Below are 16,736 nucleotides of genomic sequence, written 5' to 3' on the forward strand. Positions count from 1 at the left end.
TGATTTATGTAATCACACACAGGTCTATTGAGCATAATTAACCTATACTGATATGCGTCTCAGGAAAAAAACCACCCAACTTTCACCATTGTACTTCTAATAAGTAAATAGCAGATTTCTCTAATTGCTGGTGTAACAGAGCTCACCCATCATAGCAACACCCCTGCAGGTCTGCAGGCTGTGCAGCACGAGAGAAAACAGGCAGCTCGGCAAGGCACGCACCCGAAACAGTACAGTCTTTTCACAAAGTGGACATGTTACACATCCCCTTGATCATGTGCCTCAGAGTTGTTCTTTAGGTGGGAACATCTCACAAGCTGCTGAAAGCTCAGATCTGCCAACTCCCTTGTTTTCACCAAGACTGCTGGCCTTTCTTTGAAACACCGAGCAAAGCAAAGCAGAGTTATAAATTGAGGTGGGCGTTCCTCAACTGCCTCGAGCATTCCTCGGCAGCTACCAAGGCAATATAAAACCGTTCTTCACACACATCCAGCAACAGGTTTCCCCTAGGTCACCCAGGACTCAAGGGCAAGCAGGCATATTAATGGCATGGTGTTACCCATCCTAGCAAATCCACCCTTTTTAAGTAGAAAAACAAGCTTCTTGCCCCCTATCCTATCACTGTGAACTTCTCCCAGTGAAACCACACTCATACTGGTAACTCCTGGCACACAGGAGCCTCTATTTACAAACTTCAAGGTTGTGCCAGAGCTGGCTGGTAACATGGCAGCTGGTTTGCAAAGTTTCAGCTCTCCTTTGGCTTTAAGCCAAATGTATCCAGAAAATACATGTTGCAGATCCCAAAGCTGAAGCACAGGCCAATGGTTTCTAGATTTGTGCAAGATGGAAGTCCCTACAGACTGCGTTTTCAAAGGCATTTTTCCAATCAGAGCAATATTAAGAGAGCATTATTTGGCACCTGAAAGCCCTGGAAGCATCTGAAGGTCTGGCTGGGTGGCTGTCCACACCAGCGGACCACCAGAAACATTTTCAAACTTAGCCTCTTACACACAGAGCTGTCAACATTGCAAAATTAAACTGTATCACAGCTGTAGTATAAAACTAAATGTTTTGACCATAAAACCATAGACATAAGATTTAAAATTACCTTTTGTACTATTTCAATAGGAGCTTATTATCTAAATGTCAGATGCAATCACTAACATTACATTTTGATATATCCCAATGTACATATTTATTTGCAGTAACATTCCATAATTACAGCTAATATAAAATGACTAATCAAATTCACATTTTGACACTAATTCATCACAGTTAACCATTCTATTCTCAATTTCCTCCCTGTTTGCTGTTTAAAAGCAGTTGAATGATCCTTAAATATGCCAGTGAAGAGCACAGCCCTTCATGTAGATTTTTATTTGCGTGCATGTGTGTGTGTATATATATATACACACACACGCATATGCAAAGAACTGACCAATGCTTTCTGTTTTCCCACCGAAACATTTCACAAACTCGAAGAAGTGGCTGATTTTCAATGCAATTCGTAGCAGGTGAAATGATTGAATATTTGACAAGTGATAGAAATTAAGCCAGTTTCTACTTCCTTTCAGCTCATGTCACATTTTATTGGATTACAGTTATTAGAAGCTGGGGGAGGAAAGTGGGCAGGAGAAGGGGGATTAGGTTTAGTTGTTCAGTCGACAATGTAACTTTCTCATTTTGGCACGTACCGCAATGCCTATTTTTACACAGCCCATAGCTCCACTCTCCCCAAGATGTGCTATCACCCACACACCACTTGTGCACTGTACAAGTCACATTCCTTATGTAATGGCAACATTTTGTCTCAAATACGTAGGCTTGTGCCAGAGCATGTGAAAGAGGGAACAGACTCATAGAAAGGAACCAGCTGGAGGCACCGACACAGGGCAAGAGGAGCAGTTCCCAACTACAGAGCTGCTAATGACTTTGCAGGTCCTCAAGAAAAGCAAAGAGGAAAAGAATAAGCACGGCTGATACAACCTTGAAAGCACAAATCAAAACCAGTCAGTATGGCATGCAAGAATTTACAGCAGGAAAATCTTTCACGTCATTCAAAACAGCCAGTGGAGTTTTACAAGTCCCTCCGTGACAAGACCATATTGTGCTATTAGTAACATATTGCTATAATTCTGTGCTTTACCACCACTGATTTTTGCTACCTACATATAAAAATAAAGTTTAAAAATCAAAGGGAATTTCTCCTTTTACCTGTAATTTAAAAGCTATAATTATAAATCAGATATTTCAAGCTTCATCCATGTCTTACTCTCTAACACTATTTAAAAAAATGATCAGTTTACAAGAGAAATGATAAATAAAGTCAAACCAGCTTTTTAGTGAGGTTTTTTGCAAAACTATATGCTATTATTGCTCATGAGAAAATCCTAAATAGGAAATTAAAACTAGCTCAATAAATCATCTTACATGGTGAAACTATGTTCTTGAGCATATATATATATCATATAACATGTAAAATTGATTTTTTTCCTTTTTTGTACATTGGTTAACAATCGTGATTACAGCTCTATCTCAAAAGTTTAGATTTTAAGCAGTTCATAGTCAAAATATGAAAGATTAGAATTATCTGTATTTGCCTTTATGTGTTACTGACACAAGAAGCAGAAGGAAAAAAAAAAACAACCTTATATGTCAGTATAGAAAAATACAGAAATAAATCAACCACCGAATTTACACATCTTATAAAAGAGCAAAGAGACCAGTGGAACTGAAAAAACTCTGGACCTCGAAGGCTGTAAGACAACTGTTGTGCCATTCCTCCAGGGTACACACTGCAGCCTCTTACCCTGCTCTACTGACTACTCAGCAGCTCGACACCGGCTCACTAACTTCTCTGCACAAGTCCATGAAGTGACATCTGAAAAGTTTCTACAGGGTGGATGAGATGCATAATCATGGTGTCCACAATTACTTTGCAAATTACAGTCAACCAGATTCAGCACTGAATACATTTCAGAGAAAGGTCAGTTACACATGCTAAAATATCATTAAATGACATAATGATTTAGACGACAAGCACAACAGACTGCTTTCTGTATAACCTGCAAGGAAATCAGCATGCTTTTCTACGCTATCTAGAAAAACAAACACATACAATTAACTAATAATAGTAAAACCGAGTCATTGAGTAATTCAAAAGATATAGTGGCTCTCCTTCCTACAGAGATTAAAATTACATAACAAAAATAAAATAGTAATGAGCTAATTCCATCATCGTCATTATTATTAGCCTGTACAGTTTATATAAATGTTAATAAGGGTTGTCAAGACAGTTAGGTGATAAAGCATATGCAGCAGACAGATTGGTTCAGTTTAGCATCTGAATTTACATTTTAGCTAATGCGAACGATTTAAATATGAATTTCATTTGAATTAAAATATACAAAAGGATTTTCATAAGAAGACCTTGTTCCTTATACATCTATATGAAAAAAACCTGTCATCAAAATAGAGTTATTTTAGAAGATTTCTTTCTAAAAAGATGGGAGAGGGATGATATGAAAGCGAATGAGCCTGGTAAAGTAAACCTCAAATCCATTCACTTTGTGCTTTACTTTTCCCAGGGTCACGGGCAGACTCCAACACATCTGGCCTTGGTGAATACCCGCATGGTCCTCCCACCTCGCCCCTCCGCAGAGCAAAGCTGCACACGGGGCAGGGCACTACCTGCTCCTCCAAGCCCTGGGGTGAAGGGACTCGCCATGGGATGACAGAAACCGAGCATATCAGCTCCATGCAACAGACCATCAGCTCCGACAAAAACAACTCCTGATTTACACTGGCACAAGTGAATCGCATTTTCAGTGCTCCAGATGGTGCCAGCACTGGCACAGACTCTCTGTTAGGGGAGATCCATCATCAAACAAGCTGAAAGTCAGGGTCTGTTCTTTTTTTGCCTTGTGGGGAGCCTGCTCTTTGCAGAGGCTGGACAGGCACAAAAGTGGGGAAGAGACAGCCAGCACCACAGGACCCTGCCTGGTTTCTGGCCATCAGGGTGAACATCACCAAAGGTCCCCCAGGAGACCTGGGGCAGCATGACCCTTTGGAAACAACCCATAGCCCACAGACTATAAAACGTATCATTTTTGCACCTTTAATTTCAACAACTCAGTAAGGTGAAGAGTGTTTGCCTTTTTCAGGCCCTGTGGAGCAGTATGAATACCCTCTAGGGCTTTTTCCGATTTCTGTAGAAATCGTAGCATCTTCCATAAAGTCTAGATACAATTTTCTCAATGTAAGCCCTAATTAGAGACCGATGCTATTGTTTCCAGAACAGACAGCTGTTGTCAACAAAGCAACACTGTGCATGTGAAACAATTTAAATATGTTGTTTGAATAGGGTTTTAGTTTTAGAAAAATACAAGCTGAAGTTCAGTTCTGTGGACACAGAAAAATCTGGCTGCTTCAGACAAACAGAAATGCTGAAATGTTTTGCCGTTTCATTTGAACACCCTTGGAATAGCGCATTGGCGTTGCCTCCACACACAAAGCACACCGCAGAATACAATGTGAAGGTAAGCTGTGAAAACAGACAAAAGATTACCACAAACTGAAATAAATGACTTCAGCGCTGCTGATTATGACATTATTGAAAGACAAAATTCCGTCAGCCAGAATAAAAGATCAATTGGAAGGGAAATAACCAACTGTGGCAACACTCAAAATGGAAACACCTAAAAAAAAAATGCATTTTCATGATGCCTTAGGAAGCCAACAGACAACTGGTTAAGCTGTGTTCCATGGCACACTGTCCCCAACCAAATCCTGCAACCCTATTCAGTCCCGTAGGCAGGCTATATAGCAAAGTGTTCAAATATCTGTATTTCTGCTCCTACACCACAGGCATCCCTTGATGGCTAGGGGTGCAGACAGGATTTCTGACTGAATTTCATCCAGTACACGCGAACAGATGCAAAAACCACTCAACTGGAATTTCTGAAGAGCAGAAAGGAAGCCAATGTCATCTGCAGCAGGACTCTGCTATGGTCATACGCAATTGCTGCTGCACTGAAGTTCCTTGTTTCCATAAGGTGGCTACAGCTGTTTTTCTACCATTTATTGTAACTCTTCATGGTATGGATGACAAAGTATTAAATCTCTTTTCTTACTCTAACGTGTAAAAAAAATAAAATGGGGATTATGTATGCTGGCACACACACACTGTGCATCTACAGGTCATAAAAGCAACAAATCCAGTAAATAGCAGTCACCATTTTTGCCAAGCAAAAATTAAATACATCATCACTTCCAGAAAAAACTAATCCACTAACACTTGAAAGTCAATGCTGTATTTGTATAAAAAGTGATCTAAATATTACTCTTTACAGCCAGCATGAATTTGAGGAAAAGGAGCATGAATTTTAAATACTATGCTACTGAGAGATACTTAGCAGTAACTTAAAGGTATTCTGCATGTTTACTTAAAGCTTTTACAGAACTGCAAAATAAGTGCTGCATTACAATTTATTACTGTATCCTGAACTGAAAGCATACCTTTTGCAGGGTTGCCCTGCTCCAGATATTTATTTGTTTGAAATACAAGATTTTAAACGAGTGACACTTTAGCAACCACAGGAGTAAGGAAAAAAAGCAAATAAGTGAAAAATGCCCCGCTGTGCATTGTAGAGATAAGAGGGAATTAATCTTAAACAAGAATTGTGGGCTATTATAGATGAAAGTTCACTCACACTTGGAAGGCCAGGTGGAATAGTGGGCAGAATTAAATTAAACTGAAAATAGAAGTGGAGAGAAATCAAGATCTACAGGCAGTGGGCAGGGCAGAAAAATAAAGAATCAATCCACAGAGTACACGGGATAAAAGGACAGACTGGGAAAACATGATTTAGGAGGGCACCATAAGCATGAAGAAACCCATCTTATAGTGTGAAGACAACCACCTGCCACGCATGAGACCCCACTGTCACTGCAGTTTGGCTGTGGCTTCACTGAGACACTTACAGAGATTTTGCAATGTATAATACAGATGTGAAAGAAGACCTCAGCTGACAAATACCAAGTCACCAAACTCAAGATCTTGACCTGGAAAGGCATAATCTAAACACATCCTTCTCATCACTCAGCCACGACAGTTTAGTTTTGCTGACCGCTCAGCTAACTACCTGGACTACAAATAGAATTTTTAAATGGAATAGAAATTGTGAGAAAAGAAGGGAGACTCTGAATTTGAGTTTTGCTTTCCTTCATGATGCAAAGTTTTCCTATGATGACAGATGCTTGCTGAGATTGTTTATTTAGTTGCACTAATCATCTCTCTGAAATTTGCATTTACATTTTTGTGGAAACAAGATGAAGAACGACATATTTTAAGAATAGAAGAAACAAATTCAGGGAGTTTATTATAACATGGTCTGTTACTATAGACAGAGATATCTCAATGGCAAAGCAAGAAGGCAGCCTAAGAGAGGCACTTCACCATTTGAATTTTCAGGCTCTATCTCCATTTACAGGACTTTGCTTTGGAAAAAAAAATATTAAAGAGAGACAGAAAGGAAGCTTTTCTCATTAGCAATTCCTGCTGAGGATGCATAAACCACAGATGTATAATGTTAATGTTTTCTGCTCCCATAGGTATGACAAATATATAGCTTTTAATTACAAAAATGAGCTATAACTAATGACACAGCTGAGTTTTAGATAACAAGATAGTTCCTTGGAAAGCATAATTACAGGATCAAGGGTGAACCTGAGGCCCTTTCAGTGCCACTACTTTTCTAATGGCGCTCAGATTTTGACTTGTTAGTATAATAATAATAATAATAATAAAAATTAAGTTAAGACCTAGTACAAATTCAAGTAAGCATTGAGGTGACTTCATACATCTGAAAATCCCTCTCCATTGCACTGATTAAAAAACAATCGTGCCGTGCCAGTAAAAGTGGAGTGTAGCAGGAGGAGCAGTGACTGCCGAAGTGGAGAAATAACAGAGCACAACCAAGGGAAAACAGGGAGGTGAGACCTGCAACACAGCACCACCAAAATCTAGCTCATTTTCCAGTCCCACTGAGGTGTGCTGGCACAGGAGCCCAAAGCTGTTCAGCTGAGGGCGGAGGTGAAATCCCACCGTATTGAACAGCTAAAATACCCTTTGTGGTGCCAGCCCAAAACTCCCATTAATTAGTTGGACAAGACCAAGGGCAATGAAGATCAACTCTTTTTGAAAACTTATGGCAAGTCTGAATTATGACTGCTCTGTACAGTAAGGAGAAATAACAGCAAACCAGAAACTGAGAATCAAGAATGTCTTTCTGGTTGCCTTTAAAAATTCACAGTTACATTCTGGTTTGGGGAAAGCCCATCAGGACCATTTCACTCCCTGCATTGCACCATTCCTACAAAGGCAGCTCTATTACTCCTCATAAGTAAAATTTAGTTTTCCTCTTGGCTGATGGGATGACTGCATGCTGGTAATTTATCTTTGTCTGTAGACACACTTCCTGACACTGCTTCATAATGTGTTCTTTAAATGATGCTACTTTCCACTCTTCCATTATCTCTTTTGGCTGCACATCAGTGCTGCTCCATGGGGCTCTCATCCTGCTGTTCTTACTCAGGCAAGACTCCAGCAGTGCCTCTAACATCCCCATATGAGCAGGCTCGCTGTACACAGGAGACATTTTATTCCTTCATTATTGAAAAAAAAAAAAAACAAGAGGGAAACAGTTTCCTCTTTCCCACTTACAGCATCACATTCAAAAGCCCCAAATATAATAAGTGCCTGCTTCGAAGTCCTTTCTCTTGGTTCCAGTCTCTCTCCCACAGTTCCTCTGCTACGGTGGAAGATTCTTTTATCTCTATATGAAAGGTAATTTTTTACTACAAGGGCATGGGCAAAACTTGGGCAAAAACATCATCTAAGCAAACCAGAGAGCACACTTACAAACCTAAAGCTGTCCAGGGCAAGGGCTCTCCCCCTGCCTGAAGGCAAAGTACCAAGCAAGGGGACCCTGTAAGGGGGAACCGGGTCTGACAGCACATCTGTGCTTCATACGGAAGGAACCACTCCATCGCTCCACAAGCAGAATAAGCCAGGAGTGCTGTAACAGGCAGTTGATGTTTTTTTCAGGTGTGTGGATACCAGTATCTGAAAGACATTAACGATACCCAGTCAGCTATTCCCTTTGGAGCATCCAGCCTGGTTCACTGCCATTTATTCCTTTTTTGTCCCTTTGCATTCAGATTTCTCTCTCTCCATCTTACTCTGCCCCACTTTCACACGTAAACTATAAGCTTCACCGGGATCAGTTTCAGGGACTATATCTTTGCTGCTTGTGCCAAGCTCCCCTCAAGAGCTCCTCTTTATAGTTTGGACAAATATTTTCCAAATAGTCAAACTGCTTTGTTTTGATAAACATTTAATAAAGGTTTAATTAACCGAGGAGTGGGACAGGGGTAGAATTATGAAAATGGAAACATTTTCTGTGAAACACAACTTATTTTTGAAAAGCCTTCCAAAATCAGTCACTTCATAGGAATGAGTTTTCTGCAGAATAGCTCCTTTGTGACCCATTGAGAAATCACAGATCTAGCAAATACATTTTAGTCATTTTGCATGCGATTAATTTCCCTGAATTTTCAAGCAGAAATGAATCCATAAGGGGCAAAAAGTAACCTCATATAAAAAAAGAAATCTAGATGGACTTCAGACAGATTATTTTCTAAATTACTGGCATTAGCATAAATTTTCTGAACAGCGTGGAATGTATGCTGGGGTGAAACAAGGGGATAATCTGTCTGCATTTTCCCTGCAGTTTGCCAATTTTATCACTTTGACCACACCGTAATCTAAACCGGTATCAGCATCGTCAGCATCTTTTGCAATAGATCTGGTTTTTTGCAGCAAGTCATTTTGAACCCATGGTGAATTATTCACCAGTAACTGTAGGGTCCGAGCTATGACTCATTATCACTTCTAAAGATGTATTTTTGGACATTGACAACAGTGACGCTGATCCTATAAAATAGATTAATGGCTGGATGTGCTGATTAACATCCAATTGCAAGTCCTTACATAAAAATAAGCAGTCCAGAGGAGTTGGAACATTTATAAAACTGGAGCCCACAAGCCACAGCATGGGCACTGTTTTGCTTATTCATATTTAACACATTCAACCCGGTCTAGATAATCCCTTACACCATGTATTCATTTTTTATTAGCCTAACAATCCTTTGCTGCTGCGTAACATTCTTTGCCCACTTTGAGCCAATATAGCTGTTGCTGTCACTTTGCACTTAAAAAGCATAATTTCTGACAGATTGAATGAAATACCCCAAGTGAAATTCACATTTAACCACCTGTCACTTTCGCCATCCCTGATGCTAAACACTTCCTTTAACTCTTGCTTTCCACTGTGCCTGTTCAGAGATCCTTCCCCACAGCCCACACAACACTTCTAGTGCTTAGGCTTTTCTCTGGCATCGCCATCCACTCAGGTCCTGATTTCATTTCCCATCCCTTCCAGTCCATCCTACTGTCTTTATTCCCCAACAGTCTCAAGTTCCTTCCAACCAGCTCCCTAGTTGCTAAAGATTCTTCTTCTCAGGAGCACGTTCCACTTCAGAATCCCTATGTTGACTTTGAGCATTCATGATATATAATATACATACATATATAATAATATATACATGTATCTAATAGTGTGTCTGTATATATATATGTGTGTATATATATATATATATAAACCACTCCACTTCCACAAAGTTGCTTACGATTCTCCCACAATTATCTCCAGAAGTTCTGAGACACCAGACTCAGAAGAGATCTCCAAGACATCAGTCTCAGAAACACATAACACCACACTGCTCGGCGGACCTTTTGGGGAGGAAACGATCCATTTTGTCTGAAATTACAGACTTTGCATCTTCACCAAGAAGACAATCACTGCTTGAACAGGGAAATGAGTAGTGATATCAGGACTGCTAGCTTGCCCGCAGAGACCGGCGGGTTTAAATACAATTTTCAGCGTCAGGCATATGTGCAAACAGGAGTTTAAAGAACACTGAAAGCTGATGAAGCATGTTCAACAATGAATGCTACTAACTGCAAGTGTTATAGGAGAGAGAGAGAGATGAAAAAGAGGCGGCACTTCTGTCTTTTGAAGAGAAATGTGAGCTGGCACAGCATGCCACAATATCACTCACTACATTTGGAAATCTGAAAGGCCACCCATGGAAATCACAAAGAGCACTGCAGTGCAGGCTGTGAGTCAGTGGAAAGGTAAACAGCTGCCTATTTGCACCTGATGATCTGTAAAGTGAGGGATAACACTTCTAGGGAGCCAGGAAAACGTGTGTCTCCCTGAGACAAGATGTTACAATCTGGGAACGTCCCACTACAGGCAGAGCACAAGGGAAAAACAGTTGCAATAGCACAAGTAATGCTCCAAGACCTGCAATCTACAGCATAAACTGCCAAAGTCCCTTTCTGAAAGGATTACAAAGGTCTGCATCAAATCTCACTTTCACTGTGATCTGAGAAAAAACAATCCCTGTATTCAGGAAGTGCACAGGACAGAAGCACAGATCCAGACATAGCTGCTTGCTGTATCACAGTAGGGAAGGGACACAACGGGGCCACAGCACTTTTTGTCATGAATAATCCCTTATCCCACTACAAAGCAAAAGGAATATGGAGTTTCTTAGATATTTTTCAGGTTAGAGATAGGGAGCACATCACACACAAGTTGATAGTAGCTGTGCCCCGTACCCTGACAACCAGCTCTTGCTTTGGCTTGCAAGGATGAAGCCTTCAGCAACAACAAATACACCTTTAAAAATAGGAGTGGAAACCTAACAGCATGACAAAAATAATTTCTTTAAATGCATTGCATTTGTTGCAGCCCTAAGCTTGCCAGAGGCACAATAAACTTCTCCACAGGGCCCTTCCCTTCCAAAGGGACGCAGAGGTGCTGGAGCGTGTCCAGAGCCAGGCAACGGAGCTGAGGAAGGGGCTGGGGCACGAGGCTGATGGGGGGTGGCTGAGGGGACTGGGGGGGCTGGTCCGGAGAGGAGGAGGCTCAGGGGGGCCCTGACCGCTCTCTGCAGCTCCCTGGCAGGGGCTGTAGGCAGGGGGGTCGGTCTGTTCCCCCAGGTAACGAGCGACAGGACAAGGGGAAATGGCCTCGAGTTGCACCAGGGGAGGGTTAGATTGGGTAGGAGGAAAAATGTCTTCACTGAAAGGGCGCTCTGGCACTGGAACAGGCTGCCCAGGGAGGTGGTGGTGTCACCATCCCTGGAGGCATTCAAAAAGCAGGTAGATGCAGATTTTAGGGACATGGTTTAGTGATGGCCTTGGCAGTCCTGGGTTAACAGTTGGACCTGATGATGTTGAAGGTCTTTTCCAGCCTTAACGATTCTATGTCGTCTCTGCTAGGAGCAGTTATTTAGCAGTAGAGAGGTGCAGGGCAAATTCCATTAGCACATAGATACCAGAACGGCAGAGTCTAGAGAAAATGCAAGAGCAGACAACTAAATCAAGCCCATAGATTAGACACAAAGAATCGAGCGCAAATTTCCTCCAGCTTGACCAAAAATTATTAATAAAAACTCTGGCATTTTCCTTCCAGTCAAAACACTACGTTACTGAAAGTATTGTGAGAGCCACCCTTAAGTGCACGAAGAGTTGAGCTGCGGTGGGCTACGGCAAACAGAGCTGGAGCAGTCTTCACTGCTCATAATTCCTTGCTCCTAGGGTTTGGTTTTCTAGTCTTTAAACACAACTAGAACAGAACTTGATTCACTTACTGTCAGTAGGAAATAAGGACAGCTGAAAAACAGAAAGCTTAGGAAAAGAAAGAAAGGGGGAAAAAAGCACATTTGCAAGAAAACCATAGTCCTGACATCTAATACAATAGACTTAGCAAAAGCATGCAGATCATCAGCAAATATGCTGCTGCCTATCTCTGTATCTTTCTTCATGCACTCACATTGCAAATTTTGCTTCCCAGGTAGGTGTGCAAAAATTTGGAAAAGAGCTTAGCCCAAAAGACAACAACCAAGGCCATTTATCAACACTCATTAGAAAGACAGCAAGGACCCCAGCGCATTGTTTAAGTGGAAATGTAAGGATCATTAATGGGAATAAAGACACAGACAAAACTAAGCTTTTTAGTCTCATTTTGTCAGCCATGAACTGCTGCCCCAGCATAGGCACCAGCTGCAGCTGGTTGTCAACATTTCAGTTCAGTTTGGGCACTAACACCCCACCAGGAACTCTCAGACAGCTGACCTTGATGACGTGAATGAAACCCAGCAAAACAGCCCAACCACCCACAAACCAAAACAACCGTGACCAATCCCAATAGCCCCAGAGGAGTCTTAATCAAATTATCTAGTCTCAGCAGCTTATCCCTCACCAGAAAACTGAGAATAATCTGCATACCTCTACACAGGAAAGGAAGGAGTTGAGGAAAAAACATTGAACAGTGTGCTTCGGAGCATCCACACACACACACAGCCGCTGTACGCTGACTGTCATGGAGAGCAGATGCTAGATCTTCCCCCCGTGTGCTGGCCTCCCATTTTGGCCCTCAGCTCACCCCAACCGTGCCAACACAGCTCTCCTGGGAGCCACACTACAAATCAGGAATGATTCACCCTGCAAATAACCTTCGGCTTCCTTCCCCCAGCAAAACCTTCCTCTTAACCCCTCAGCAGCATTAACAGTGCAGTCACACAAATGCATCCCTCGTTTAAGGAGTCAACACACCATGGCACCTGGGTAGGGCTTCTCCGAGGATTTGTGTGAGGTCTGAACTGGCTGGAAGATCATTGGTTATATTTAATTCAGGTACCTGTCTTAATTCTATTTTTTTATTATTTTAATTCAGGTATCCTTTTTTGAATCTTGGGCTTTTTTAAACAAAATACAGACTATTAAGTTTGGAAAAACAATAAGCCCATGCTACAAAATCTATTTTCATCGGCGCTGTGCTGCATTGCTAGAATTGCCAAGGTCCCCTCTTCTGTCTCCCTCCATCACACTCAGAGACTATTCATTCCCAATGCAATCATTCACATTTCCATTTTTATTTTATTATACCCAGATATGATGCAACCGGTATTTAACAATACATTACCATTTTCAAGGGCAAATATTTTTCTGTAATCCCAGCTATGTCATTATTCTCTTTCTATTACACATACTTTAAATGTCAAAATCCATCTCCTAGAACTAATCAAATCTAAAACAAGCCTAGCAGGAGAAAGTGAGCTTGAAAGGGGTATTCCAGATCAAATAAGAAATTAAGTGTCCTTTCTTTAAAAGAGACCTTTCCTATTATTTAATTTACTTTCAGGTTTTGAAAAGATCTCCCAGGGACAACAACACATAGTAGACGAGGTTCATGCCTGTCACAGCTCTGTCAAACCTATCCCTGATCTAGGGCAGAACATAGTATATGGTTAAATGATGAAGAATTAACGTGAACATTAGGAAACAGGGAGGGAAGAAACATCACCACCATCTTTGATTTTAGCCTCTTTTTTTACTCCCAACAGGCCTTCAGGAAAAGTAAAAGCACAAAGAAAATGTTAATGCAATGAATGACTGTTTTATGAAAATGGCAGTGTGTCAACATTGGATGATTAAGTGTTTGAGATTAAGCCTGTGAGCTACCTTTTCCATAAATTCCTTTCCTTATGTAGGTTGCCAGAGCTACTTTACTCTTTCAGTAGTGGTTTACTGCCAGCATTAATCCTACATAACCAATTATTTGTGCATTATCTTTTAATGCAGCTGTTAAAGTTTATCTGATACTGCAATACACTTAACTAATTTTACATTTGCAGTATGAAAGTCCTTTTGGGGGTTGGTTTTGATTTTCTGTTTGGGGGTTGGTTTTTTTTTGACAAGAAGTCACAAAGTAAAACCTCTCTCCATGTTGATATAATTCTCTAAAATACTGAGTAATTTAGATTGCTTTTTCTGTTTGAAGGTTTTCAAGTAGTAAATAAGTTCAACACACAGCCTTTATTTTTCTGTCCTCTTAATCAGTTCAGAAAGCATTTCTCCATATGGGCACAGTTCAGTTTCTGACAAAGGTGCACCAGCACCACACATCTTTCTTAGCTTAGCCAGGACAGTGTCTTGGCTTGATAGAATGAACAATCTCTCCTGGGATTCCAAAATTTCCACACAACACAACAAAGTAAACTGTTCAACATTTTTTAGGATCTAGCTCCTTCAGCGACTAAGGAAACACATCAAGTCTTAAGACATTTGGAGTCTACTTCTAGGCTACAGCTGGAATCTTGCTTCCACTCCCAACTTGATCAGCCCATTTAGGTTACAAATGAAACCCTGTGCATCGGTCCCCAAACACTAGATAACACCAGTTAGTATGCTTCTGTCCAATTTACCTCCTTGATTCAGATAAAAAGCTTGATATATTTTGTATTAGACTTGCCAGGGTCTTCATAATCCAAAACCTCAGGTTTTCTCCCGTTTTAGACATTCACTGATAAAAAAAAAAACCCACAACATTTATTTTTTTAGGATTTCATTGATAACACTACAGCTATCTTGTTTGAAGAATGGTATTTTGGCCTCTATTTGCTACTAGGTTTAACACTGACTTGCTTTTCTGGAGCAGCTCCGGTGTCATCTTTGCATGCTATCACACAGATGGGCAAGAAAATGATACCCTGCGTAGTGTTATTTAAACCTACAGCAGCTTTGTAAATATCTATTCCTCATCTTAACATGCAGATGGAGATGAGTTGAAAGAGCTGACAGTGACTTCAAGTGGCTGTCTTCTCTTTTCCCCTGTTCCAAGACAGAACAAAAAGCATATATAACCTTCCCTATAATAGAAATCATCCATCCGGGTTTTAACCTGTAGTGAATTAATCAGGGAAGCAGATTTGACAACTTCCACAAGCAGCCAGCTCCAATGCTTCACAGTCTCGGTAGTTTGAAAATATTTCCTAGGTCAAAACACATTATTTACTTCTGTTTTCTGCAACAGCAGGTAATAATTCATGAAAATTATCTTTGTAACATTATTTTATATATTACAAAGTCACAGGAAACCTCTTTAGTCTAAAGAAACCCAGTTCCCTTCGCCTTCCTTCCTCACCAGTCACATATTCTCTCTCTCATCCCTCCACCCTTTAGACATTCCCATTTGTTTGCAGATTTCTAAAATATGAAGCATAAAATTGTACCTCTTTAGAATATCAAAACTTGAGGTCACCACTAAGCTTTTTAGGGGTGACATGAAGCGGTTCCTTTATATCTGCACACCATTCACGGTGTCAATGGACCTAAAACCCACAAGTTTTTCACTCGAGTCAGTCAAATCCCTGCTTGCAGGAGCCCCATGCTGGGCAGTCAGTAAGATTGCCATTGGCAGGATTCCCCACTGTGCACGCCTGCTGAGTTTACAGCCAATTTTAATGCACACGAACTTTTCATGAAGCTCTAAACCTTGCATACTACAATAGAGATCTTTATAGACTTTTCCCTCGCGCAGTGAATCCTATTACGTTACTGTACCTTCCTCCTCAACAAATTTTAAGATACTGATTTAGAAAAGCATCTCCAGTATCACAGAAGAAATTATTTTTATATATATATTACAAGGGTCTGATTATTAAAAGTTCTCTGCCTTTTCAACCTCCACACTAGTCCCAAACGCCCATTTGCCATAGCTGCTCTCAAAGATAGACATATATTCCTGAACTGAAGGAACTTAAGTAATTTTAGGCAAAAATGAAAAGGTGTTCCAAACTGTAAACTTCCGAAATACAACTGCAGCAGATGAGCAAGACAAACAACTCTTTTTGCTTCCCAGTAGAAGGTGTTTTAAGGGTACAAAATCCTAGCACCAAACACATAGTGATCCAGGAGAATCAACTGTGCCCTTCTCACCTGACAATACTGGGTTATGCACAGAATTTACACACACAGCTGCCACAGTATCCAAAGAAAGGGGAAGCACTAATAAAAAGAGAGAATTCCTAGGATGGAGAAAGATGTAGTTGTTCTTCCTGTGTCACTTCAAAACCAGTTGAAGTTACCACGCAGCTACAAAACCAGGCAATTTCAGGGGAAAAAAATAAAATACTGATATGCTAAATGAGTTGACAGCAGGGGGTTGCACACTCAGGAAGATCCCTTCTTATCTGAGATTTCAAAAAGCAAGTTTTGTGAAGCTGCTACAAGTATTTATGGAAAGATAATATTTTTTAGACAAGAAAATTATGCACGGCCACCTGGCTTTCACACCAAGTCATTCTGGAATCGAGTAATGCACTTGGGCATTGCTAAGTTTACATTTGGCAGTTAAAAAATATACCTAGATCCCACAACCTATATATGTACAGCAAAATCACATCTGTAGATGTGTCAGGGACAAAACAGAAGCAAAGGACAAGGCAAAAGGAAGAAAGCAGCCAACAAGGATTTGGGAAAATAAGCAAGCCAAACATACCACCGTTCATGGCTACCTGTCATTAGGTGGCACTAACTTCTCTTTCTAATCATATTCTGCCTCTTAAACCTGTACTTAAAACGTGGTGCATGTTTTGCCACCTTCAGTAAAAACACTGAACCTCCAGTGGGAATGGGACTGTCCTCTGAGGCAATTCAGTTTTCAGCTAGCTGCTCTCTGAGCACGCAGGATGGATTTAGGAGAGGCCAGATTTTTTGCAGAAAAGTTCTGGAGCCTCTCAGGGACCTAGTACTGCACTTG

The 16,736-nt window shown here is 40.8% G+C and overlaps 1 protein-coding gene across 22 annotated transcripts in view; it reads right to left on the bottom strand.

Moving 5' to 3' along the window:
• Positions 1-16,736, bottom strand: part of HTR2C (5-hydroxytryptamine receptor 2C) — a 284,555-nt gene that overhangs the window by 137,405 nt on the left and 130,414 nt on the right. The gene's annotated exons all lie outside the window — the stretch shown is intronic.

This window comes from Falco punctatus, assembly GCF_963210335.1.
Source record: "Falco punctatus genome assembly, chromosome: 15".
NCBI classification, from domain to species: domain Eukaryota; kingdom Metazoa; phylum Chordata; class Aves; order Falconiformes; family Falconidae; genus Falco; species Falco punctatus.